At 34.4% G+C, this 26622-nt stretch overlaps 1 long non-coding RNA gene and 1 pseudogene across 1 annotated transcript; both read left to right on the forward strand.

Annotated features, from left to right (window-relative positions):
• Positions 1 to 2252: 2252 nt before the first annotated feature.
• On the forward strand, positions 2253 to 9203 carry LOC150031574 (uncharacterized). The gene is made up of 4 exons (XR_016525732.1): positions 2253 to 3291; positions 7709 to 7769; positions 8465 to 8692; positions 9070 to 9203. It is a non-coding gene; the product is annotated as an uncharacterized LOC150031574 (long non-coding RNA).
• LOC150031575 (peroxisomal membrane protein 11A pseudogene) lies at positions 5854 to 6622 on the forward strand (annotated as a pseudogene).
• Positions 9204 to 26622: the final 17419 nt, after the last annotated feature.

The raw sequence follows: 26622 nt of genomic DNA on the forward strand, positions 1-26622 counted from the left end.
GATATGCTTGTTATTTATGAGTTGAAATAGACTCTAAAAGTTACTTACCACTCACTAAGCTTTGTGAAGCTCATTCTGTTATTTTATGTTTTTCTTCCTAGGTAACGAAAGGTGAGGAGTTCTAGGGTGCTGCTAAGGTCAAGGTCAGCCACAAGCCACAGTCACACTTTCGGGGTTTTAGAATTATTCATGTAAACTTTGTAGTTAAGTCTTGGAGTTGTATAAACATTATATTGCAATAATAAAATGGGCCTGCTTAATCAATTGTTGTTTATCTCCTTGACTTAAAATTTACTGAGTGTATTAAAGGGGTTCAGATGGGCAGTAGGTATCACAAAAGGGTGGTATCTGCGGTCCCTCACGCCTCTCCTTAGGCTTAGGAGGTGGGCTTGGGGCGGGGTGTAACAATTGAACCAACCTAACTGAACAAAATTAAACTAATTCCAGAACATGATCTAAGATAAATCTGAACGTGAGTGGATTGAGGTGACTGATCCATGGTCGACGGGTTGTGCACGACGCATCCGTGGTGGATGATTTCATAGGCGACAGGGCTACGAGTCGACAAGCGAAGAACATAAAATCTGGATACGCACGAACCGAATAAGGGAAATTCAGTTTAAAATCAAAAGCGAAGACATTCGGTTTTAGCTATTCACAGTTGTTATAAATTGATCTATTCGATTCAATCATTGATTTTGCTCAAAATCAGGCCGAACTAAATCGTGCATATTCCTATCCCAAACAATGTAGTGTACATGGTATTTTTTATTGGCTATATATTCGAAGCAAAATAAAATTGAGAGTCTGTTTCGTGGAGAATATGAAAACTGAAACTTGAAAACAATGGATTAAATGAAAATAGAATTATATTTCATGTTTTCAGATGTGTGTTTGGTAGTACAGCAAGAAGTTGGATTATGATTTAAATAATTGTAAATTAGTTATAGTTACTTACTAAATATAAGTTGACAATAAACTATTATTATACACTATCATTAATTTATTTATGAACATGTTTTACATTAAAAAAAATTGGATAATTATTGTTTTGTAATATTATATAATTAGTTAGACAAATTAAAATTATGGTCCATGTGGTTTGGAGGCAGTTAAAATTTAGTGCATGTGGTTTTTAATTAGAATTTAGTCTTTATGGTTTGAAAATTTTTTCATAAACATTCCCTATACTAGGGTCTATTTAGAAGATTTTAACAAACTATAGGAACTATATATGAAATTAATTATATCAAAGCATAGGGATTAAATTCTAACTTTTGAAATCATAAGGACTAACCTCTAACTCTGTCCAAACCATAAAGAGTAAATTTGCTATTTAATTTAATTTATAATAAATTACATATTGCATATTTTGCTAAATTATACAAAATATCTTTAAACTTTATACTTGTGTAAAAAATATCCTTGAACTTTCAAAATTATAAAAATGCTCTTAAACTTTTATAAACGGTTCAAAAGTGTCATTGCTGTTAATTTTGGAAGGAAATCGTTAGTGTTTAGTTTTGAAAATACCCTTGAACTTACAAAAAGTTTAAAAAATACCCTCACGGTCAATTACGAATACAAACCATTAATACCCGTTTCACTTTTATATTTTTAAAATAACTTTAAAATATATTTTTAATCCTTCAAAACCAATATAGATGATATAAAAATTGCATTTAAAAGTGGAAAATTAAGTAATTTGAAAATATAAAAAAGAATATGGATTGAGAAGAACGGAATCCAAATTATTTTAGTTTTGAGCCCAGCCCACTAACAGCGGTGTGAGCCCAAATTTAAGGTTTCAATTTAAAAATAATATAATATTAATATAATACAATTAATTCATCCATAAATGCCCTAAACTCCTTTCATTTCTTCTGAAATTTCCTTCTCTGTTCAGTTCTCTCTCTCATCGCCGAACTCCTCCTGGTTTGACCGACGTCGTGGCCGCCGGCTGCGTCTGCCATGGCAGTTTAGTTCGACCTTAATCAACTCATTTCATCTCACGATGATATCAGGTAACTTCAATTTCTTGTCGTTTCCTTTTCGCCCTTTTTAACTTTCTTCGATTTAGCCCTCTATGGTTGGTTTGTTGAATCTGAATCCTGTGCTTTTTTCTCTTCTTTTATTTTGAGATCTGAATCGTTCAGCTTTCCCCATTTATTTGGCTCCAATTAAATTATCATCAATAACCCAACAATAAAGAAAAAAACATCACTTTTATTTGTTCATTTGCAGGCACACAATCAAAACTGAAATATGGTTTTAGTGTTACAGACTTGTGTACACTATACTTTTGGAATAAAAGAAAAAAGAGAATACACTATGCAGAAAGAGAAGGCAAAACAAAAGTTTAAATAAACAAGTTTCATGCAATCAGCTCGATGAAGAGAGACGCCAGAACCGTGGTGGGATCTCCAAGAACGATACTAACAATGGTCTTGATGAAGACCTTAAGGATCCTCCAAAACTTGTTCCCTTTTCCGCCATCCCCACGCCCTCGAGCTTGAATTGCTTTCAGATTCACCTTCTGCAGAGCCAAGTTTGGGTCCTGATCGGCATTATCGACATTGATCCAGTCTCCTCCGTTCTTGTACCATTCTTCTAAAGCCATTTCAGTGGCACAAGCCACGTGAACATGGTACTTCCTGCACTCAGATATGTAGGACCAACCATTGTGTTGGCCGTGGCTTCTGATGGTCTTTTTGTTGCACCACATGCACTCACCTTGGACTTCCTTGTGGAGATTGAACTCCACGTCTTCAATTTGGTAATTCATCTTGAGGTTTTCACAGCAAGGGTGGAGATCCAAGTCACGTTTCTTGCAGTGGTACATAAAGCCATTGATAGGCTTTGTGCAGGCGTCGCAGATCCGTCTGCATTTGTCGTGGCAGGCTCTTGGTGGGATTTTAAAGAACTTGAAGGTGGAACGTGGGAAGAATTCATGGGAAATTGGTGAGTTTTTTGGAAACATACAGGCTTTGTGAAGATCAAAATCACACTTTTCGCATCGGTATCGAGGCCCAAAGCCTATTTCCTTGCAGCCATCGCAAGTGTAAGGTTTCAGATACTTCTTCAGCTCCAGTTCATGCTTCAGGTGGCTTGGATTACACAACTGCTCTGCCATTTTTTAAATGATGGGTGCAGGGTAAGGAAGGGCAGGGATGAGATTGGGAAGACTGCAAGCAGGAAATAGTAGAGAAGAAGAGGTTTGAGAAGAATGCAGAAATGGTAGTGGAGAGATTAGAATGCATATTTAAAGAAATCAGAGGCAATGAGTTTCGGGTAATTTCTTCTATCTTTTTGCTTAGAAGAAATGCATATGTGTTGTAAAGAAATTTCTAAACTCTGGGTTTTGCTTATGAATTTGAAAGAAATTGCTCAACTCTGGGGTTTTACTCGATCCATTTCTCTTCTACTTTGTTAATTTGTTTCAGCAGCTTCTTCTCTTCAGAAGTTTCTCACTTCTTTTTGTTCTTTTTTTTGGGTTTTATATTATTTATAGCATGGAGAAGAGTTTTGACTGAAATAATAATGATATGATTGGAGATTTTGCATTTGTTATTTCCCAATCCTTAACTCTGGGAGCTTTATTATTGACGTTTTTGCCCTTTTCTAGAGGCAATTTGGACCTTCTTATTGTAGAAAAGCTATGGTTAGGGGGTGTGATTTCAATTGAATTTCTAATGTTGAAAACTTTTCAGTGGGATAAGCTCATATTTTCTTTCCCTTTTTATTTACATTTTATAATTTAAACTAATTTGATGTAAAGAACTTTCTCGCTTGTCTTGCTTTTTATTTTCCATAACCATCAAAAGGGAAAATTCTCAACAACATATTTGAAACAATGGTCGTTCGACCTTGAGCTAAAGATAAAACACTCCTAGATTCGTCTCAATTAGAACAACTGAGAATGCATGGAGGGGAGCATATAAGGATTCACAGAAGCCCTTGATTGAATTCAATGCAAGCTCCCGACCTCTCCAAGCCTTCTCATGAAACTTATAACATCACAAGGACGATATGGAACCTTGTTGTTCATTTTTAATGATTTTCTACACTCTCTACCATTCATGAAGTAACCTGCTTATGACCATTTTTAACAATGTCAATAGAACATAGATGAATGTCAATGAATTTTGAACCATCCAAAAAACACTTTTCTTATATACATATGCACGTAGATACCAGTTACAAGAAGAGCGGTTGCAATGGAAGTCAAATGATGTTTGGTTTGACCTAGTGGTCTTAAAATTCAAAGTTGTCTTTAAGACCAATCAAGTATATGACTTTCTTTAGTACAAACTTACTCCTAAATATAGAGTGTTCCTTAATGAAAAGTCGAAACAGGAATACACTTTTGCAAAATCAATAACGTCCCCGAAGGGTCTGGACAACGAACCTAATTCATGGTTGTTGGCATTTGCATATATTGTATTTGCAAAAATCAGTGGACTAGATGGAACATAATCAACAACAATGCACAAATCATTATTGTGGGAGTTGAAAATAACATACATCGACCATAATAAACTTTTTCTTTTTGGAACCATCACGATATATGGCCAAACAAGAATTTCTGTGATTGACAGAAAGGAAAAACTTACTTTGGATCAAATCCTTAAACCGTTCAAAGGATGAATTTGGGGCGATAGAAATCTCAAGAGAGAGAGTTGTCATTCATCAATGAGTAGTTTGGAAAATAGGTGGCATAAAATCATTAGAACTACTTCAATTAGTAGTTTAAAATTGAGAAAATAGTATTAAAATAATCAATGTATAAACTAAAGTCAGAAAAAAAAAATTAATAAGAATAGATACTCTAAATGATCATCAAGCCACTTTACACCGAAGTTCAATTCTATTTGCTTCATTCTCCGTTTGACTCAATCTTTTATTTATTATTCTGGTAACCATATGCTCCAATTCCACCTTGGAAAGTAACAATTTCTATGCATTAAAATTTAAATAATTACTTGTATTCCTAGATATATTTACATCTAACATGCTTCTTTGGCTAGTTAAATATAAATATAGAAGAATTCAGTGCGATAGAGAACGATCAAAATCTACATTTAGTCCAAGGATATGTAGCTCAAAAAGATGATACAAGCACACCAATAAAGGTGATATGGGTGGTTGTAGCGAAAATTATAGCCATAAAAAGGGAAAATGCTCAAGAACACATTTGAAACAATGATCCTTCGACCTGCACCTGAGTTGAGGACAAAACACTTATGGATTCTTCTCAATTAGAACAACTGAGAATGCATGGAGGAGAGCATATAAGGATTCACAAAATCCTTTGATTGAATTCAATGCAAGCTCCCGACCTCTATAAGTATTCTCATGAAACTTATAACATCACAAGGATGATATGGAACCTTGTTGTTCATTTTTAATGACTTTGTACACTCTCTACAATTCATGAAGTGACCTTCTTATAACCATTTTTAATAATGTCAATCGAACATAGATGGAATGTCAATGAATTCTTGAACCATCCACTACAAGAAATTTGGTCTTTTATGTCGGTTGGAAAACTAAAAACAGATGTATAATGTCGGTTTAAAAAAAGTGGATCTTCAATGTCGGTTTTAAACTGACATTAAAGACATACTTTACTATTGGTTTTAAACCGACATTGTAGATACCCATTTATTTTTTTAATAAAGTATCCTCTCTCTTTCATTTAATTTCTCTAATAATTTTCTTCCGTCTCCTTTCTCACTTCTCTTCTCCAAATTCGCCAAACGCTCTTCTTTCTCGCTTCTCTCCTTCAAACCCTTGCCATTTGTCTGTCGATTGTGGGTGAAGAATCTGTCGTGGTCCATCAATCATCGATCGATGGTACAGGTGCATTCGTCGTGCAAGTTTGTTCGTTGTGCAGATCTGGCCTCCGCTCGTTGATTGTATTCATCGATCCGGCCTTTGTGTACAGATTCGACCTTCGTTCGTCGATCCAACCTTTGTTTGTCATCGATCATGCGGGTCTGGTGTGGATTCGGCCTCCGTTCTCGACAAGTTCATATAGGACCTTAATGCCTTAAGAAATTCACATTTCAAGTTTACCCAAGAATTTCTGCTCGCCCTCCTTGGATATGGCGGAGAAGGGTTTTATTACTTCGTTGAACAATTCATTTGGTTAGCTAAATCTGATTTGATTGACAAATGACTCTCGTCGCTTGCAGAAGATCAGTGTGTGGGTGGGATTTATCGGGTATGTTGGGAGTATTTCGTTGAAATTTAGGGATTTGGATTGTCTTCTTGAAGATAAGGCATGTTTGAAAGCGAGTATTGAGATTGCGGTCACCGAAGGAATAAAAATTTGGAGCAGGATGAGAAGATGAAGAAGTTGTGTGTGAAAATGTTGATGGAGAAGCTTTCGATTGTTCAAGATTGTTTCGATGGATTCATGGCAGTGGTAAACATTCGTCATGGAAGCGGCCAGTTTTCAAGTCCTCTTCTAATTTCTTATGCTGGTCTTCTTTTGGTATTGATTAGCACTCATAAGAATTGGATATCATGTTAAAAATAGCTTTCAATTTTACTAGGCTAAATTTTCTGTTTATTTGAAAACATTCATAGCACAGAGCCATACACTATATATCTCATTAATAATGAGCATTCCTAAACTATTAATGTATGATAATGATTATTGTTAGCGTTCTCCCATTTTTAGCTTGAAGCTTGTTAGAGTTCAGTTCATTGGTTTCCACAACCATTACCATTACAATAATCCTTGACCATAGGTTCTGATTTTCTTCAGTTGATTATGGTGGTAGCTGCCACTTTTATCCAGTGTAGGCTCTTTGATGAGATTGTGTTGCTTTCGTGTTCAAAAGTATTCTGATCTATGGCACTTATCAGAGTGTTCATATTTAGATTAAAAGTTGGAACCTACTTCAATGGTTCCATTTATCAACTCCCTTGAGTCAATTATTCTAGTTAGATGACGGGTTAGATTTGTTTCAAGTTCAAATCAACTTCAAGATGTTATATTTATCCTAATCCAACTTAAACTCAATAACTTTTACAATTTAACCCAATGCATATGGTTTTGGTTAAATTGATAGAAAGTGTCTAGCCATTGGGGTATCTTAACATTAACCAATATTATTGGCATCCATGGAACTTCTTAAATGGGATATTCTGCTGAGTTTTTTTAGCTCTCCAATCATTTGTATACACAATGTCATAAACACCAAATCACTTTTAAACATTTGTGTGTAATTTTTTAGATTATTTTGTTGTCTTTCTAAGAATCACTTCCAAACATGTTTATTTTGTTATAGCTTTATTTTATATTATTAGATTTTATGGTGTGACTTTATCGTGTTTTTAGACATTCGGACTAATTTTTTTTTTTTTTGAAGAGGTATTGTAATTAAAGTGTGAGGTGGGAGAATCGAATCTCAAATCACGAGGTTGATAGTATAAACATCATGCTAATTGAGCTACGCTTTTGTTGGCTAAATTGTGTGAATATCATAAAGACACATTCGGACTAAATTTCAACATTGGGGTTGAGCATTAATTAACATTCCAACTCCCCCTTCCATTTTTTCACACCAATTCACTAATTAATCAGTATTCCATTATTAATTATTTCTCATATTATTTCTCTGTGAAGTCTAAAGATTTTAACTTTGTTTTTTATTATGCTGATGTAAGTTTGTGTATTTGATTTTTATTGTTACAGTTTTTCAAGGATAGGAACTAGAGGGGAGGGGAAAGAATTCATTAGGAGCATTCTTACACTTGTATGTTAAACCAATTCAATTTAAAATAGTTGGTTATATTTTCTTTTGGCTACTTGTATTTTATAAACTTTGAAAAGTTTTCTTACACTTGTATATTTCCTAATTATATTTATACAAACTAGATAGTTTTCCATCATGTAATGTCGAAATAAAGCTTTCTCATCTATGCGAGTTAAATCTCTTTACCTTTTTACCTTTCTTTTGTTTAAGGGTCATAATTAAATGGATTTTGTTGATGTTAAGTATGATGGAGGCATGGCTGCAAAATTTGAATATATTGAAATAGGATTGACTATCTTCTTAAGTACAACTCGTTTATGTTTAATAAATCATAAAATATGCCTAGTTCATGGATGTGAAAACTACTTCTATTGTGAGTACAATAATTTTTCTTCAATTGGTTTATAAGAAATTTAGATTTGGATTATTGTTCTTTTCTCTCTTGATTTGATTTTGATTCTATTTTTTGAATTAGATATTTGTGTCTTGAACCCTACTCAGAGGAGAATTTTTTAGTCTTTTAAAGCTAATAACATTAAGTTTTTTGATTCAAAATTGAAGGCAAAAATGTATATTGTGATATCTTCTCTTTCACTTTCTTTGTTTTCTTTTTCTATTAGATTGTAATATTTGTTCATGTAAATTATATATGTATGTTCTAGTTATAATTAGTGATTGTATTTGGATTATTGCAGAAGCCTTTCATTTCGATTTCGAATGATGCTATTATTGAGGCTCTAAAATTCTAATTGGTTCTGAACATTTCATCCGATAATATATGAATTTCAGTTTTTGTTTGTGTTATTTCTTCTTGTTTTGATCTTTTCAGATCTTTAGAACATCTTTTAATTTGTTTGCTATTTTATCTCTGGTTTTCAAATGTTAGGAATCACCCCATTTTGATCGACTACAAGTGTGGAAAGGTATGATATGATCCTAATCGACTTATATTCGTAAATTGTGAATCCATCTAATTATGAGAACTTTGTTGCTTTTACTTAGATAAGAACTTGTAGAAGTTTAAACCAAAATAAAACCTAACTTTTGTACCTACAAATATGATTAAGATGTTGGTTGTTGTCCACCTGATGCAAGAGATCATGGATTTTATTAATATATGTACTTAGTCTATATAGTTAGAGAGCTTTAGGATTGGTTGAGTCTTTCTGGGGTCTATTTTTAATCCCTTCATACTGTATTTACCCATACCTTTTTTTGTAAAATACATCTTGAAGAAATACATTATTGACATGGTATCAGAGCCCAACTAATGAATCACCACCGACATTCGTTCGTGCAGCCGACCCAGCCTCTATTTGCTTTTCGTCTGTCGGTCTTTGCTCGTCCGTGCCTTGACCATATCAGTGACTTCGTTTCTGTCCCTATTTTTCATTCGTTCATCGGACTCGTGCCCCCGTTTTTATGCCTCGCCCAAATTACGTTCGTGCCTTGCCAACCCACCGAATTCCTGCTCGTGGATTCGACGATCCAGATCTGAGTGCTCGAGTTGTTCATTGGCGACCCAAACCCGGACCTCTGTTTAACGAGCCAAACGAGCTTTATCTGATCCATCGATTCAAATATTCGTTCATCCGTTTCGTGTCTTCTCAAATAGACGACTGAGTTGAAAGAAGCCAAATCGAGTCGAAGGAGTCAAGAAGACGAGTCGAGCCGATCCTGTCTGAGCCGTTGAGCCGATATTTGTTGCGTTGACTGAGCCGTTGAACCGAAACTAATGTATGCATCATGTCTCATACTTTGATGGACATGAGTGAATGATTAATTTATTTCTTGACTTCCAAACTTAGTTCCAATCTTCATCTATATGACCATTAATTCTCAAGGTAAAAACAGGTATTCGTGATTTTTAGACTTCAGAACGCTCTCAGATAAGCCCCCAGACATTTCATTCCCAGGCTTTTTTGGATTGGTCCAAAAAATTTTCCCAACCCAATTTATATATACCCAAAAATCCTCATTTTGAAGACCTTTAAATGGGAGAAGATGATTTTTTTTTTTTATAAATGAAGTTGATCTTTTCTTCTTCTTTTTTTTTTTTTTTGGTACAAATTGATGATGTAAGAATTTGAACAACAAACTTTTTGATCCTTAACATATATACATAAGCTCTTCTTGGCTCTTACCTTTTTATTTTCACTTTATCATTCAAATTAATAAAAATAACAATAGAAATGTAACGTTTTATTTTTCAATTAACTAACATTGAAGCTTTTTCTAAACAATAAAAAATAAAAAAAACTAAATTAAAAAAAGAAATTGTAGTGTGGTGTTTTTGGAATATCTTCAAGGGGAAAGATAGAAACTAGTTAGTTTTGGTTGGAAGATGTTGATAAATATAATTTAATATCTTAAATTTTTAAAAGTATTTTAAATATCAAAATAATTTTGGTTGCACTATATCCAAAAATCAAAAGTAATTTTATTAATTATAGATATGTTTTTCCTTTCTTATTTTTGAATTATTTATTTCTCAAATGTTTCTATAAATATAGATTTTAAATCGATAAAGAATTTTCTTTTTATTTATTCATATTCTTGAAAAATACTATGTATAACATATTGAACACGCTTTTAACTTAATAATTCGTTCAAATGTTTCCATAAAAAAATTAATTTTGTTAAAAAAAATCCTTTTGTTGCGAAAGTGATTTTGAACACGTTCCTATTAATTACATTTTAGTTTTGAATGAATGAACAAATTACCATGTTCTATTGAAACTAATGAAATCAACTTTTCTAATTTCCTATTTTCCCCCAATCACACTCTCATTTGATAATAAAGTATATAGTATAGGGTCATTTTCTTCTTAAATGTATGTTTAATGTTGTACTCAAATTTTCAAATTGAATGACTTTCTATTTCTCAATAATTTTGTCTGTCGCTAATGAAAATTTTAATTTTCCAACTCTCAAAGAAAGAATAAAAAGGCCCTTTAAAGTACTAACAAGCCACTTTACACCATGATTCAATTAGTATTTAAAGTAGAATAATTAGTCTGAGTCCGAGTAACCAACAACCTCAAGGTTACTACTTCCATATGTGAGCATGTGATCTTTAGTGCCTTGTAAGTATCTTAAAATCTTCTTTGCAGCTTTTCATTGAAATAGTTCGAAATTTGATGGATAACGACCAACATTCCGACCACAAAGCTTATATTCGACTTAGTATAGGTTTGAGCGTACATCAAACTCCCAACTAAAGAAGCATAAGGGATATTATCCATTTATTTATGCTCCAAATCATTCCTGGGACATTGAAATAAATTGAAATTGTCCCCTTTTCTGAATGGAAATTAGACTAGGTTTATATGATTCCATCTTAAATCTTTCTAGAACTTTGTTGATGTAAGCCTTTTGAGACAACCCAAAATTCCTTATGATCTATTTCAATCATATAGGAAGCTTCACTCATATCCTTCATCTCAAAGTTGCTAGAAAAGTAATCCTTACCATCATGCAGTGACCCACAATCATTAGCGGCAAGAGGAATATCATCTACACACAACACAGGGATTTGGAGGAGAAAATATATTTTGATTCAACATTAAAATATAAACCGAACCTAAAGAATAGGAGATTCAAACAAATCTTAAAAAAAAATTAAAATAAGGAAAAAAAAACTTGATATTAAGGTGCAACCATATAGGAGATTGTTGATTTTGTATATTATATTGAATAATCAGAATTTATAATTAGCCTTTACAAAGGTGAATAAATAAACACGAATAAACCAAGAAAGGAAAATACATAAAGAAAAAATACTATAAAGAAAAATAATAATTAGGAATAAACTCTAATTTACGTTAATACCCTCTCTCAAACGAACAACCCAAGTTGATTTTCTGAAGCAAATCAGCAGATCTGGACTGAAAACAAAAACCCACGAAGAATGAAACCATGAAAAGCTTTTGGACTAGAAACAGAGAACCACGATCAAATATTTGAAACGGAACAAATGACCTATAACAGAAACACAAAGGATGAACCCACAAACAAAAATAGTTGATACAACTAAACAGGTGAACCAAATTAATTAAACCAAACCAAACTAAAATCAATTTGATTGAAGTGAATTGAATCAGCCTAATTGAAGCAAATCTTAAACTCATTCCAGAACACGATCTAAGACAAATCTGAATGTGAGAGGATTGAGGCTACTTATCCATGGTCGACGAGCTGTGTGCGACAAATTCGTGGTGGGTGGTTTCACAGGCAACGAGGCTGCGAGTCGACAAACGAAGAACATGAAATCTAGAGATGCACGAACTAAAAATGTATTGGACAACAACGATATGGATTGGGCAAAACGGGACCGGACAGATTTGAGGCGAGCGACAAAGGATGACGACTGGATGATTTAGAAGTGAAGACGTGAAACGAGACCGATGGATCTGGACGACGTTGATCTGGATGGATTGAGTGCAAGAGGACTTGGCTGGCTACACATGCATGTAATCACAATGAAGGAAATGTATATGTACGTGGGTGGCAATGACAGCTGGAGCAGAGCTGGATGACAATAGCATAATAACTATACTAAACCCTAATGGGCAATGCTAGCGAAGGAAGGGTTTTGATTGATGACAGAGCGGGTAGAAATCAGGGCAAGGCAAAATATTTATGAGATGAGGGATCGAACAGAGGCAATAGAGAGTTGGGGAGACAATAGCTAAAAATTATAGAACTCTAGAATTTTAGGGTTCTCATACCATGTTGATTTAGTAAATTATATTGAATAATATAATCATAATTCACAATCAGACTTTTATAAAGATAAATAAATAGACACCAAGAAACTAAGAAAGGAAAATACAAAAAGAGAAAATATTATAAAGGAAAATATTAATTAGGAATAAACCCTAACTGACATTAACAGAGATACAGGAAATTAGGGGTGTGTAAAATTTGGTCCAAACTGAAGGTTCTTTCTATTTTTCAGGGATTTTTGGTTCATTGCTTGAAAGAACTGGTTTGATCGGTTTGGTTATTGATTCAATAGTTAAACATGTTGGGATTGGTGTCCTAATTCTTCCAGAGTCTCGTAGTTTGTAAACACTATACACATTGTTATTAATAAAAATAAGAGTTATTTTATTTTGCATTTACTCATATCCAATAAACAAAGCTCCATGGTTATTGTATGAAAACTTAAGCATGTATATGAGATATACAAGTGGATCATGCCTTAAGTGATAACCTAAAAAGATCTGTAGTATAAGGATTAAGGAGGGATACCTGATCCTGGTGGCACTACGGATACGACCCGCTTTTTAGAGATTTACAAGTGTTGTGAACTACTATAGATGGTTGATCCTGACCATTCATGTGGAGACATGCGAGTGGGAGTGTCCTATATAAAGAGTTTGTATCAGACCGAACCACGAGATGACTAGTCTCTTTATATAATGCCCTTGATACTTGAGACTTACATCTCACCTAAACAACCATAGGTGACATGACCTTAATCCTGAGTGTTTCGAGAACTCCTACCTTTGAGGGTGGTTCTTTGATTAGTATGAGTGAGAGTGGCCAGATTGCCAACTCAACAAGCCTACCTTTTTGGGGATTTGTCTGATTAGGGTGCTGGTAACTCAGTTATACAAGATGGAATTTTCTCATTCCCCGAAGCAGGGGTAAGTAGATAGATTACTCCCTTAAGGGCTGATTCCAAGTCTTGAATATAGTAGCCACAAATTCTCTTTGGAAGAGAAGACTCAGTCATAGTAGGACTATGATTGATGTGTTAGGATTGGTGTCCTAATTCTCCCGGAGTCTCGTTGTTTTGTAAAGATACACATTGTTCAATGAATAAAATAAGTGTTATTTAATTCTGGCCTTTACTCATATCCAATTAACAAAGCTCCTTGGTTATCTTATGTGAACTTAAGCATGTATATGTGATATACAAGTGGATCATGGCTTAAGTGATAATCTAAATCGGTATGTATATAAGGATTAAGGTGGGATACCTGATCCTGGTGACACTACGAATACGGCTCACTTTGTAGAGGTTTTCAAGTGTTGTAAACTACTACAAATGGTAGATCTTGACCATTCATGTGGAGACATGGAGCGAGGGTGTCCTATACAAAGAGTTTGTATAAGACCAGAACCACGAGATGACTAGACTTTATATATAACGCCGTTGATACTAGAGACTTGCATCTCACCTAAACGACCATAGGTGACACGACCTCAATCCTAAGTATTTTGGAAACTTCTGCTTTTGAGGGCGGTCCCTTGATTAGTATGGGTGAGAGTGGCCAGATTTCCAACTCAACATGCCTACCTTTTTGGGGACGTGTCTGATCTATGAGCTGGGAACTCAATCCACAAGATGGAATTCACTCATTTCCCAAACAAGGATAAGTATAGAGATTGCTCTCTTAAGGGCTGATTTTGGGGCTTGAACATAGTGGCCACAACTTCTCTTTGGAAGAAAAGACTCAGTCATAGTAGGACTATGACTTATGTTCATTAGAGGGATCAGTGGTACTTAAGGAGACAGATGTAACTATAGGGGCATAACGATTATTGGCCAGCTGTACTTACGAGCGATCTGTGAAGGGTTGTCACACTTCTGATTGGTTAAGATGGACACATAATATATCTATGGTAAGAAGAGTTCAATTGTCTGTCTTTAGTGAAATGTCTGGCAGTTAACAGATGGTGGATCCCGTAACTAAAGAGTTTAGTCAGTTATTCACGCTCTCTTTGGATATGGTGGAGAAGGGTTTTATTACTTCGTCGAACAGTTCATTTGGTTAGCTAAATCTGGTTTGATTGACAAATGACTCTTGAGTCGCTTGCAGAAGATCAGAGTGGCAGTGGGATTTATCGGGTATGTTGGGAGTATTTGTTGAAATTTAGGGATTTGAATTGTCTTCTTAAAGATGAGGCATGTTTGAAAGTGAGTATTGAGCTTGCAGTCACCGGGGGAATGGAAATCTGGAAGAGGATGAGAAGATGAAGAAGTTGCGTGCGAAATTGTTGATGGACAAGCTTTCGATTGTTCAAGATTTTGTCGATGGGATTCATGGCGGTGGCGAACATTCGTCCTGGAAATGGCCAATTTTCAGGTCCTCTACTAATTTCTTATGCTAATCTTCTCTCGGTATTGATTAGCACTCATATGAATTGGATATCATTCTAAAAATAACTTTTGATTTTACTAGGCTAAATTTTCTATTTATTTGAAAACATTCATAGCACAGAGCCATACATTATATATCTCAAGAATAATAAGCACAATACAAGAATTTGATCCTAAACTTTCAATGGATTATTGTTACTCTTCTCCCATCTTTAGCTTGAAGCTTGTTACAGTTCAATTCATTGGTTTTCACAACCATTACCATTACAATAATCCTTGACCATAGGTTCTTGTTTTCTTCAATTGATTATGATGGTAGCTGCCACTTTTATCCAGTATAGGCCATCTTAGATTGTGTTGTTGCCGTGTTCAAAAGTATTCTGATCTATGGCACATATCAGAGTGTTCATGTTTAGATTAAAAGTTGGAACCTACTTCAATGCCATTTGTCAATTCCCTTGAATCAATTATTCTAGTTAGACGATAGGTTAGATTTGTTTCAAGTCCAAATCAAGTTCAAGATGTTATATTTATCCCAATCCAACTTAAAATCAATAACTTTTAAGATTTAACCCAATGCATATGGTTTTGGTTAGATTGATAGAAAGTGTCTTGCCATTGGGGTATCTTAACACTAACCAACATTATTGGTATCCATGGATTTTTCTGAGTCAGAAGATCAGAACAATACCTCAGATCTATGATTAACATTTGGTATTTTCTAGCTCTTCATTATGGTTTCTTTAACTTTACATTACGTAATCATTATTCTTTTCAATTTTTAATTTTGCTGAAATTTGAGCATTTAATGGGATTGGGTATTCCCTGCTTTCAAATTTGGTCATTTACAATTTCTTAAACGGGATATTGTGCTGTGCTTTTTAGCTCTCCAATCATTTGTATACACACTGTCACAAACACCAAGCTGCTTGAAAGCAGATATTTCCTTTTTCTTTTAGTTTGTTTTAAATAATGGGTTGTGAGTTTAAGGAACTGAACTTAGCTTTGCTTTATATGCTTATTTAAGGACATATTTGGGAGTGTTTTAAAATGATATAAATCACTTTGTCGTTTTTAGAATCACTTCAAGATATGCTTTTTGTGATTCAAAATCAATTTTAATTGTTTGAAAAGCTCATTTAAAAATGTAAAATCAAATGTTAAATTGATTTGAAATATTAAAAACATATTTGAGAATGATTTTGAATATGAAGAAAATGATTTTGACCATTTCAAAATCATTTTTAAACATTTGTGATGTAATTTTTTAGATTCTTTTGTTGTCTTTCTAAGAATCACTTCCAAACATGTCTATTTTGTTGTAGCTTTATTTCATGTTATTAGATTTTATGTTATGGCTTTATTGTGTTTTTAGTAATTCGAACTGAATTTCCTTTTCTTTTTTTTTTTAGAATAGATACAACAACAAGGAGGATCCCACAGCCCGGGATCAAGGCATCAACGCAACAAAGCACAAGCAAAGACAGAGCAACAAAAAGCAAACATAGCTAAGAAAATAAAACATGAATATAACCAAATACAAACGTAAAAAAAAAATAAATAAAAAAAAAATAAAAAAAAAAACCCAAACATTAAGGATAAAGCCAGAGAAGAGAGACAAAAACTTCATAACTAGGGACAACAACAAAATAGAGAGCAAGAACAAGTTCAAAAAGAAGAAAAACAACCATAACATGCTAGATAAGACTAATCCGGTAACCAGGCCTCCAAATTACTCCCTGCATCATAAACCACCGTAGACCCATATGAATCCAAAATTGCACCCCCCCGGAACCAAGGATCCCACAAAACAAAACAAGATCGTCCATCACTGACCATCAAACGAACCAGATGCTTGAATCTATCTCTATAATGCAAGATAGCCCTCAAGCACCAAGACTTCCCAACCTCACTTCGAACAGCCCACAGACTGAATTTCGACATTGGGGTTGAGCGTTAATTAACACTCCAACTCCCCCTTCCATTTGCACACCAATTTACTAATTAATCAGTATTCCATTATTAATTATTTCTCATTATTTCTTGTGAAGTCAAGATTTTAACTTTGTTTTTTTATTATGTTGATGACATTTTGTGTATTTGATTTTGGTTATTTGATTTTGATTGTTATAGTTTTTCAAGGATAGGAACTAGAGGGGTGGGGAAAGAATTGATTAGGAGCATTCTTACACTTGTAAGTTAAACCAATTCAATTTGGAATAGTTGGTTATATTTTCTTTTAGCTACTTTTATTTTATAAACTTTGAAAATGTTTCTTACACTTGTATGTTTCCTAATTATACTTATACATAATAGATAGTCTTCCATCATGTAATATCGAAATAAAGCTTTCTCATCTATGCCAGTTAAATCTTTTTACCTTTTTACCTTTCTTTTGTTTAAGGGTCATAATTAAATGGATTTTTTTGATGTTAAGTATGATGGAGGCATGGCTGCGAAATTTGAATATATTGAAATAGGAGAGACTGTCTTCTTAAGTACAACTCGTTTATGCTTAACAAATCATAAAATATGATTAGTTCATGGACGTGAAAACTACTTCTATTGTGAATACAATAATTTTTCTTCAATTGGTTTATAAGAAATTTAGATTTGGATTATTGTTCTTTTCTCTCTTGATTTGATTCTGATTTTGATTGTATTCTTTGAATTAGATATTTGTGTCTTGAACCCTACCCAATGGAGAATTTGGAGTTTCTTAAAGCTAATAATATTAAGTTTTTTTATTCAAAATTGAAGGCAAAAATGTATATTGTGATATCTTCTGTTTCACTTTCTTTGTTTTCTTTTTCTATTAAATTGTAATAGTTGTTCGTGTAAATTATATATGTACGTTCTAGTACTAATCGGTGATTATAATTGGATTCTTACAGAAGCCTTTCATTTTGATTTTGAAGGATTTTATTATTAAGGCTCTAAAAATCCTAATTGGTACTGAGTATTTCATCAGATAATATCTGAATTTCAGTTTTTGTTTGTGCTCTTTCTTCTTGTTTTGATCTTTTCAGATCTTTAGAATATCTTTTAATTTGTTTTCTAATTTATCTCTGGTTTTTAGATGTTAAGAGTCATCCAATTTTGATCGACTACAAGTGGAAAGGTATGATATGATCCTAATCGACTTATATTCGTAAATTGTGAATCCATCTAATTATGAGAACTTTGTTGCATTTACTTAGGTAAGAACTTGTAGAAGTTTAAACCAAAATAAAAACTAACTTTTGTACCTACAAATATGATTAAGATGTTGGTTTGTTGTCCATTTGATGCAAAAGATCATTGATTTTATTAATGTATATACTTAGTCTATGTAGTTAGAGAGTTTTTAGGATTGATTGAGTTTTTTTGGGGTCTATTTTTGGTCCCTTGATACTGTATTTATACCCCATACCTTTTTTGTAAAATACATCTTAGAAAAATACATTATTGACATGGTATCAGAGCCCAACTAGGGAATCACCACCAACATCCATTCGTGCAGCCGGTCCAACCTCTGTCTGTTTTTTGTCTGTCGGCCCCTACTCGTCCATGCCTCGCCCAAATCAGTGCCTCCACTTCTATCCCTGTTTTTCATCCATCGGACTTGTGCCTTTGTTTTAGTGCCTCACCCAGATTACGTTTGTGCCTCGCCAACATCGCGCCAGCCCACCAGATTCCTACTTGTGGATCTGTCGACCCAGATTCGACCGCTCGAGTTGTTCATTGGCAACCCAAACCCAGACCCCTGCTCAATGAGCCAAACGAGCTTTATCAGATCCATCAATCAAAATGTTTTTTCATCCATTTCGTGTCTGCTCAAATAGAAAACTGAGTTAAAATAAGCTAGATCAAGCCGACTGAGCCAAGAAGACGAGTCGAGACGATTCTGTCTGAGCCGTTGAGCCAATATGTGTCGCGATGACTGAGTCATTGAATCGGAACTAATGTATGCTTCATGTCTCATACTTTGATGGACATGAGTGATTGATTAATTTCTCTCTTGACTGTCAGACTCATTGGGATTGGTGTTCTAATTCTCCCGGAGTCTCGTTGTTTTGTAAAGATACACATTTTTTATGAATAAAATAAATGTTATTTAATTCTGGCATTTACTCATATCCAATAAACAAAGCTCCATGGTTATCTTAAGTGAACTTAAGCATGTATATGTGATATACAAGTGAATCATGCCTTAAGTGATAACCTAAATAGGTATGTAGTATATGGATTAAGATGGGATACCTGATCCTGGTGATACTACGGATACAACCCGTTTGTTAAAGGTTTGTAAGTGTTGTAAACTACTACATATGGTAGATCTTGACCATTCATGTAGAGACGTGCGAGCGGGGGTGTCCTATACAAAAAGTTTGTATAAGACCTGAACCACGAGATGACTAGACTCTGTAGATAACACCGTTGATACTAGAGACTTACATCTCACCTAAACGACCATAAATGACACGACCTCAATTCTGAGTGTTTTGGGAACTCCTGCCTTTGAGGGCGGTCATTTGATTAGTACGGGTGAGAGTGACCAGATTGCCAACTTATCATGCCTACTTTTTTGGGGACTTGTCCGATCTGGAAGCTGGGAACTCAATCCACAAGATGGAATTCACTTCTTTCCCGAAGCAGAGATAAGTAGAGAGATTGCTCCCTTAAGGGTTGATTCCGGGGCTTGAACATAGAGGCCATAACTTTTCTTTGGAAGAGAGGACTCAGTCATAGTAGGACTATGACTTATGTTCATTAGAGGAATCAGTGGTACTTAAGAAGTTAGATGTATCTACAGGGGCATAACGGTTATTGGCCCAGCTGTACTTACGAGCGATCTGTGGAGGGTTGTCACACTTCTGATTGGTTAAGATGAACACATGATATATCTATGGTAAGAAGAGTTCAACTGTCTATCATTAGTGAAGTGTCTGGCAGTTAATGAATGGTGGATCCTGTGACTAAAGAGTTTAGTTAGTTATTCACGTACGATTGGAGCTTCGAGCTACAGGTCCATAAGGTCACCTTGGTATCTCAATGGATTTAGTTGAGGATCAGTTCTTGGTATTGATTTGAAATGTTCAAATTGACAAGAGGTATTTTGATTATATTTGATATAATCGATATGATGTATGAGATACATCTAATGGAGGATTAATGTAAACGAGATTTACATTAAGTACCATGGAATAGAAAAAGAACTATGGTTTATATGTTTCATGAGATGAAATATTAAAACTGTAGGTTATAAATATAGTATGATAAGTTGGTTATCATTTATATTTATAATAATATTAATTATTGGATAATTAATTCTTTTTCTCTAATAACCAATTGAGCGGGTGGTTATTGGTGGTTCGTGGTAATCTGAGATAAAAGGAAAATGGTTTTCTTAATCTTAGTAAGTTTTTTGAACGGTTTTTTCAAAAGTAATTTTGAGTTTTTCTCTCTCCGAAAAATATCTCACGGAAGCTTGTCAAGTAAATACCGATTTACTAAGTGACAACTTATTTTAGTAAACGATAGTGTAGTGTTTTGTAAGCGACAGACATGGTACTAAACGATGAGCTAAACGATCACTTAGCTTTTGCTAGAGGGTTGCTTAGCTTTAGCTAAACGATTGGGCATCAACCTATACGATAGGTTTCAGCCATTTTCCACTTGCCCAATCGTGTACATGATCGGTGTTTCCTCCTTCTTCTTTGAAGTCGGTTGTAAATCGACATTGTACTCCTATAATGTCAGTTTTAAACCGACATTAAAACCCAATTATGTAGTAGTAATCCAAAAAACACTATTCTTATATACATATGCATGTAGATACCAATTACAAAAAGAGCCCTTGCAATGGAAGTCAAATGATGTTTGGTTTGACTTAGTTGTCTTAAAATTAAAAGTTGCCTTTAAGAGCAATCAAGTATATGACTTTCTTTAATACAAACTTGCTCCTAAATATAGAGAATTCCTTAATCAAAAGTCGAAACTAAAAAAATATATATAATTTGAATTTTTTAAAAATTAGGATAGTGTGAATTCTAACTCGAAAATTGAGGTTATATCATTAAAAAAAATTGTTTTTGTAATGATGTTTTGTTTTTACTATTTTTTTCAAATAAAAATTGAAACCTTGCTAGAAGACTGTTTTTTAAATTATTTTATTTGGATTCAGCCCAACCGATTAGTAGCATATTTGAGAGTTTTTTCAAGATGATTAAAATGTTTTTTTAAAAAGGGAAATTCTTATAAATAAAAAAATCCAAAAAATATTCACACTTTAAAATTTCAAAAGTGTTTTGTACTTTTGGAACTTTTTGATATAAAGTATAAATATTTTTAAATATTTTTTTATATTTAAAAAGGCACTTTTCAAAATAACTAAAAAAAATGATTTTAATAATTCAAAATCAATTTTAATAGTATAAAAATGTGATTTAAAAATGTAAAATTAAATATTAAATCAATTTTGAAAGATTAAGGGGTGTTTGACATATGGATTTGGAATTAGGAGGTTTGACATTAACCCAATTTGGTCCATTGGAACAAAATTCCTGGGATCAAAAAGTCATACTCATGGGTTTTGGAATGTTTTTTTTAATAAATGCCATAGGTTTGAGAAAATTTCTCTTCATCGTCTTTCTCTTGTCAATGGTTGTTGATTGCCATCGATAACAACTATCGGTCGACTTTCATGATCTACTCTTGGCAACCAATAGTCTTAATCGTTGATGACCAATCGCCTTAATCATCAACGGATAGTCATTTAGATTGTCAAAGACTGATCGTCTTAATCCTCAACTGAATGTCTGGGACTGACTATTGGCCGTTAACGACCAGCTTGATCGTCGACAATTGACCATCTTCACTGATAGCGAGTGACCGTCTTAATCGTCGATTATCGACTGTTATGACTATTAACAAATATTTGATGACCAAACGTCGTGACCTTCGACGACTGATTGTCATGATCATCGGTGATCGATCGACCTTTATGATCATTGACAACCGATCTATCGTCATAACCATCAACGATTGACTGACCATCTTGATCGTCGGCAAACTGATAGGAATAGCGATCGCAAGTGCTCATTGCATAAAAGCAGTTTATTTACTTATTTTATGCAAGAACAATGTGATGGTGCAAGTGAAATTGCGATCCAAAGAAACAAGGCGTCAAGCGCTTGAAGATTGTGATCGAAAGTCATGCGATCGTGAGAAGTTTTTTAAAAAGGTGGCCGCATAAAGACCGCGCATCAAGGTGACAACATAATAAATCATGATGGGACGGAAAGCTGATAACGGTCGAATCGAATTTAGTTGACAAGCCGTTAGAAGCCACACTGTAGCAAGTACACTCAACTTTTGGTGACCATTAATCGACGCATCAGAGTAGGAGAATTAATGCTGCCCATCATTGCAATCATTAGCAAGAAAGGCTGCTTCACCTTGAGCGCTATAAATACCGAAGAGCACCAATGTAAAAGGGGGTTACAGAGCTTAGCGAAATAGAGAATTAATTAGTTAGTATGTTCATGCACATACTCATACATATACTTAGAGAACGGAGAAGAGCAAGAAGACGAGGAAGCCGAGAGAGCATTCCCGGACAAATCGAGAGATTACTGGAAAGTGATACAATGGAGAGAGGGCCAACGCTTGTGAGAGCAAGAATACACATATAGAACAGAGTTGGAGTGAAAAAGAACAGTGTAAAAGGCCATGGGAAGCAAGACATTGCTTACCGGGTTTCTTGTCTTTCAAATCCATTTGTTATTTTGTATTCAGTACTTTATTTACAGAAAATGGAAATCTCATTTCAATCTAGTTCAATCTCTCCATACCACGCATGAGTAGCTAAATTTCTAAATGGGTTAAGAAGTACTTAGCAAGCATGACTTAAGATTTACATTTTATGCGATCATCTTGTCTTATGTATGCATCATTCACCCTTTTTTTTTCTCATTAGTTTACTTTGGTTTTTAGCCTCATCCTTATACTCTTCTATAGTGTTAGTTTTTTTTTTTTTTACATGTTTGGGGTTTGTACGGTATACTTGTATTCTTTCACTTTGTGATTTACCTTTTCCTCTGCTGCTACTAAACCTGATCTCCTTTCTCGCGTTTTTCGTGGCTAGTCGTTCTTTTTATTTTGTGATGATTTCCTTTATAGTTGAGTGTATTTAGACTCCTTCACTTGAAAACTCCTTTATTTCACTACAGAATCTCGTCAAAACGTGCTTGTAGTTTCATTCTTTGTATTATCCTTCACTTAGATATACTTGAGAGAGTAGTCTAAAGATAGAATTTAGACTTAAGAGAGTCAAATTAGAATCTAGGCTTGAGAAAGTCAGATTAGAATTGCATAAGCAAGAAGTAGAAACTTAGACATAAGTTCTATTGCTATTTACACATCGCATGTGTCCTAGAAATAGGAATGATTGTATGCAGTCACCTTGTTTTATGTGTGCATCATTCATCATCGCATAGATAAGAGTAGAGGCTTGGACATAAGTCCTATTGATTGTTTCGCATATACATCGCATGTGTCCTAGAAATAGGAATTATGGCATTCTACATTGAGAGATGAAATGTTGTCATGTGTGTGTAGCATGATCGCATAACTTGTGCACAATCTTAGGAAGTGTTAGCTAAATCCCTTCTCAACCCCTTCATCGCATACTCATTGTAACTCTACATTTTCATCAACTTTGCGTTCAACTCCGTCGCATAGGAAAAACCTTAATCAAAACACCATCCACTTCATTTGTTTACCACCGCTATATTTACTTAGTAGCCGTTGTGTTCGACCCTGGACTTACAAGGAAACCAAAGAAGGCTTATACTTGGGTCTTGTTAGGAAAACTTGCATGAACAGTTATCACAATTACACACACCACATATCCATCAAGAAAACGCAATGCCTACGTTTCTATTGTATTTCTAACTAATCCATTAACCAACATTCAATTTCTCCAACCAAAAAAGAAGAAAAAAAAATTTGTGGTCACTTTAAAAATTGAATCGGTTTAAGAAGAAAGCTTCCTACTGAAATCTGGCAAGTTATTAGCAGGTAAAACCAATCGTAATTCAATTTATTTGCTTCATGAAAAATTTCCAATTTGAATGACTTTCTACTTCTCAATAATTTCGTTTGTCGCTAATGAAAATTTTCACTTTCCAACTCTCAAAGAAATAGAATAAAAAGGCCCTTTAAAGTACTAACAAGCCACTTTACACCATGATTCAATTAGTCTTTAAAGTAGAATAATTAGTCTAAGTTCGAGTAACCAGCAACCTCAAGGTTACTACTTCCATATGTAAGCATGTGATCTTTAGTGCCTTGTAAATATCTTAAAACCTTCTTTCCAACTTTTCAATGAAAAAGTTTGAGATTTGATGGATAACGACCCAACATTCCGACCACAAAGCTTATATACGGCTCAGTATAGGTCTGAGCATAACGCCCAACTAAAGAAGCATAAAGGATATTATCCATTTCTTTACGCTCGAAATCATTCTTGGGACATTGAAATAAATTGAAATTGTCCCCTTTTTGGATGGAAATTGGACTAGGTGTATATGATTCCATCTTAAATCTTTCTAGAACTTTATTGATGTAAGCCTTTTGAGACAACCCAAAATTCCGTATGATCTTTTCCAATCACATAGGAAACTTCACTCATATCCTTCATTTCAAAGTTGCTAGAAAGGTAATCCTTACCATCATGCAGTAACCCACAATCATTAGCAGCAAGAGGAATATCATCTACATACAACACAAGGATTGGGAGGAGAAAATATATTTTGATTTAACATTAAAACATAAACAGAACCCAAAGAATAAGAGATTCAAACAAATCTAAAACAAAAAAAAAAGTAAAAATAAGTGAAATAAAAAAAAACTTGATATTAATATGCAACCATATAGGAGATTGTTGATTTTGTATATTATATTGAATAATTGTTGATTATGTATATTATATTGAATAATCAGGATTTATAATTAGCCTTTTACAAAGGTGAATAAAAAAAGACCAAGAAAGCAAGAAAGAAAAATACAAAAAGGGAAAATACTATAAAGGAAAATACTAATTAGTTATAAACTCTAATTTACATTAACAGCCTCTCTCAAACTCAAGGTGATAGGATGGTGAAAGACCCAAGTTTGTGAAGAAAAACTTATGAATCAAAACAATAGATCTGGATCGAAAACAAAAACTCATGAAGAACGAAATCACGAAGAACTTTTGAACTAGAAATTGAGACCCATGATCAAAATATTTGAAAATGAAAGAAATGACCCATAACTGAAACACAGAGGATGAACCCACAAATGAAAATAGTTGAAACAACTAAATAGGTGAACCGGACTAATTAAACCAAACCAAACTAAAATCGGTTAGACTAAAATGAATTAATGTGAAATCTGGATCTCAATTTCCCTACTTAAGCAGGTAATTAAGGGAATTAATTAAGTATGAGTTAAATCCATGTTGAAGAGAAATAAATTTCTAAGTGTTGAATAGATTTTCTTTGAGTAGCTTTGAGTTAAGCCTTAATTAGAGAAATTTGGCTAAGTATAAAGCCAAAAGAAACCATATGTGTGGTGTTAAGAAACATTAAACACATGAGATGAGGTTGAGTAAGTAGAGGTTTAAAAGAGACTAAGCATTAAACCGAAGGCAACCATGCGTTTGTGAAGTAGGACGCATGTTGACCAAAGCATTGACAAGAGTCGTTGTTAAGAGTTGCTCATGCGTTGAGGCAATCGTGTAGCAAAGGAGTGACGCTACACGATGATGTAAGCGATCATGTAGCAAATGCGCGAAGCTAAGAAATGAGGTAGGCGATCGTGTAGCAAATGTGCGAAGCTAAAGATGAGGCAGACGATCGTATAGCAAAGGTACGGAGCTCAGCGATGCGCTAGACGATCGTAAAGATACGAGCGGTGTTGAGAAGTGACGTTTTCAGAGATAGCCATGCGTTGACCATGAAGTTCCAAGAGGAGAAGATGTTGTTAGACAGTGAAGTCTGGAAGTGGCATCAACTTGAGACGAGGATTTCTCCCAGAATCCTCGTGTGTTTGGAGTGATTCTAAAGGCACCTAAAAGCTCCGAGAGTCTAATTTTCATGATAGGGCTGCCAGAGAAGAAGCTCCAAGTAATTGGGCTGAAGAGTGAAGAAAAGACGGAGGGGTCGAGCTGTCGGGTAAGCTTGGGCCAGTCTTAATGTTTTGAAAATTTCGGCCAAACCACGAGAAGTTCTAAGCTAATATTTTAACGTAAGCTTCTTGAGACAGTTTAGAGCATTTTTGTAGAAGGAAATATCTTGAGATAGGCTTGGAACTATGAGTAATCTGAGCTTTCAGTTAAATCCGGATCTTAAGGGTTCGAAAGGGAGCCTGAGGTGATCAAGGAACCCTATCTTTTAGAGTAAATTGTTTATGTTTATGTTATGAATGAGTAAATAGCATGTGAATGAGAATATATGATCGGGATGGTCAGGGGGTTAATAGACCTAGTTCTTGAGCCGATTGGAACCTCACGGGATGGTCAGGGGACCGAGAGGTCTAGTTCCTAAGCCTGTGGGAGGAACCTCATATGGGATGGTCAAAGGGCCGACGAACCTAGCTTCTGAACCCATGAGCGGGGAGCTATGTGCACATAGGGAATAAAAGGAGAACGCAAAAGAGCAAACGTTTATGATTAGTAACAGGTAACCTACCGTGCGTGTAGATAGAAGTTGA

The sequence above is a fragment of the Benincasa hispida genome, unplaced genomic scaffold, assembly GCF_027475165.1.
Source record: "Benincasa hispida cultivar pf3 unplaced genomic scaffold, pf3_genome.v1.1 HicScf1121, whole genome shotgun sequence".
Lineage (NCBI taxonomy): Eukaryota > Viridiplantae > Streptophyta > Magnoliopsida > Cucurbitales > Cucurbitaceae > Benincasa > Benincasa hispida.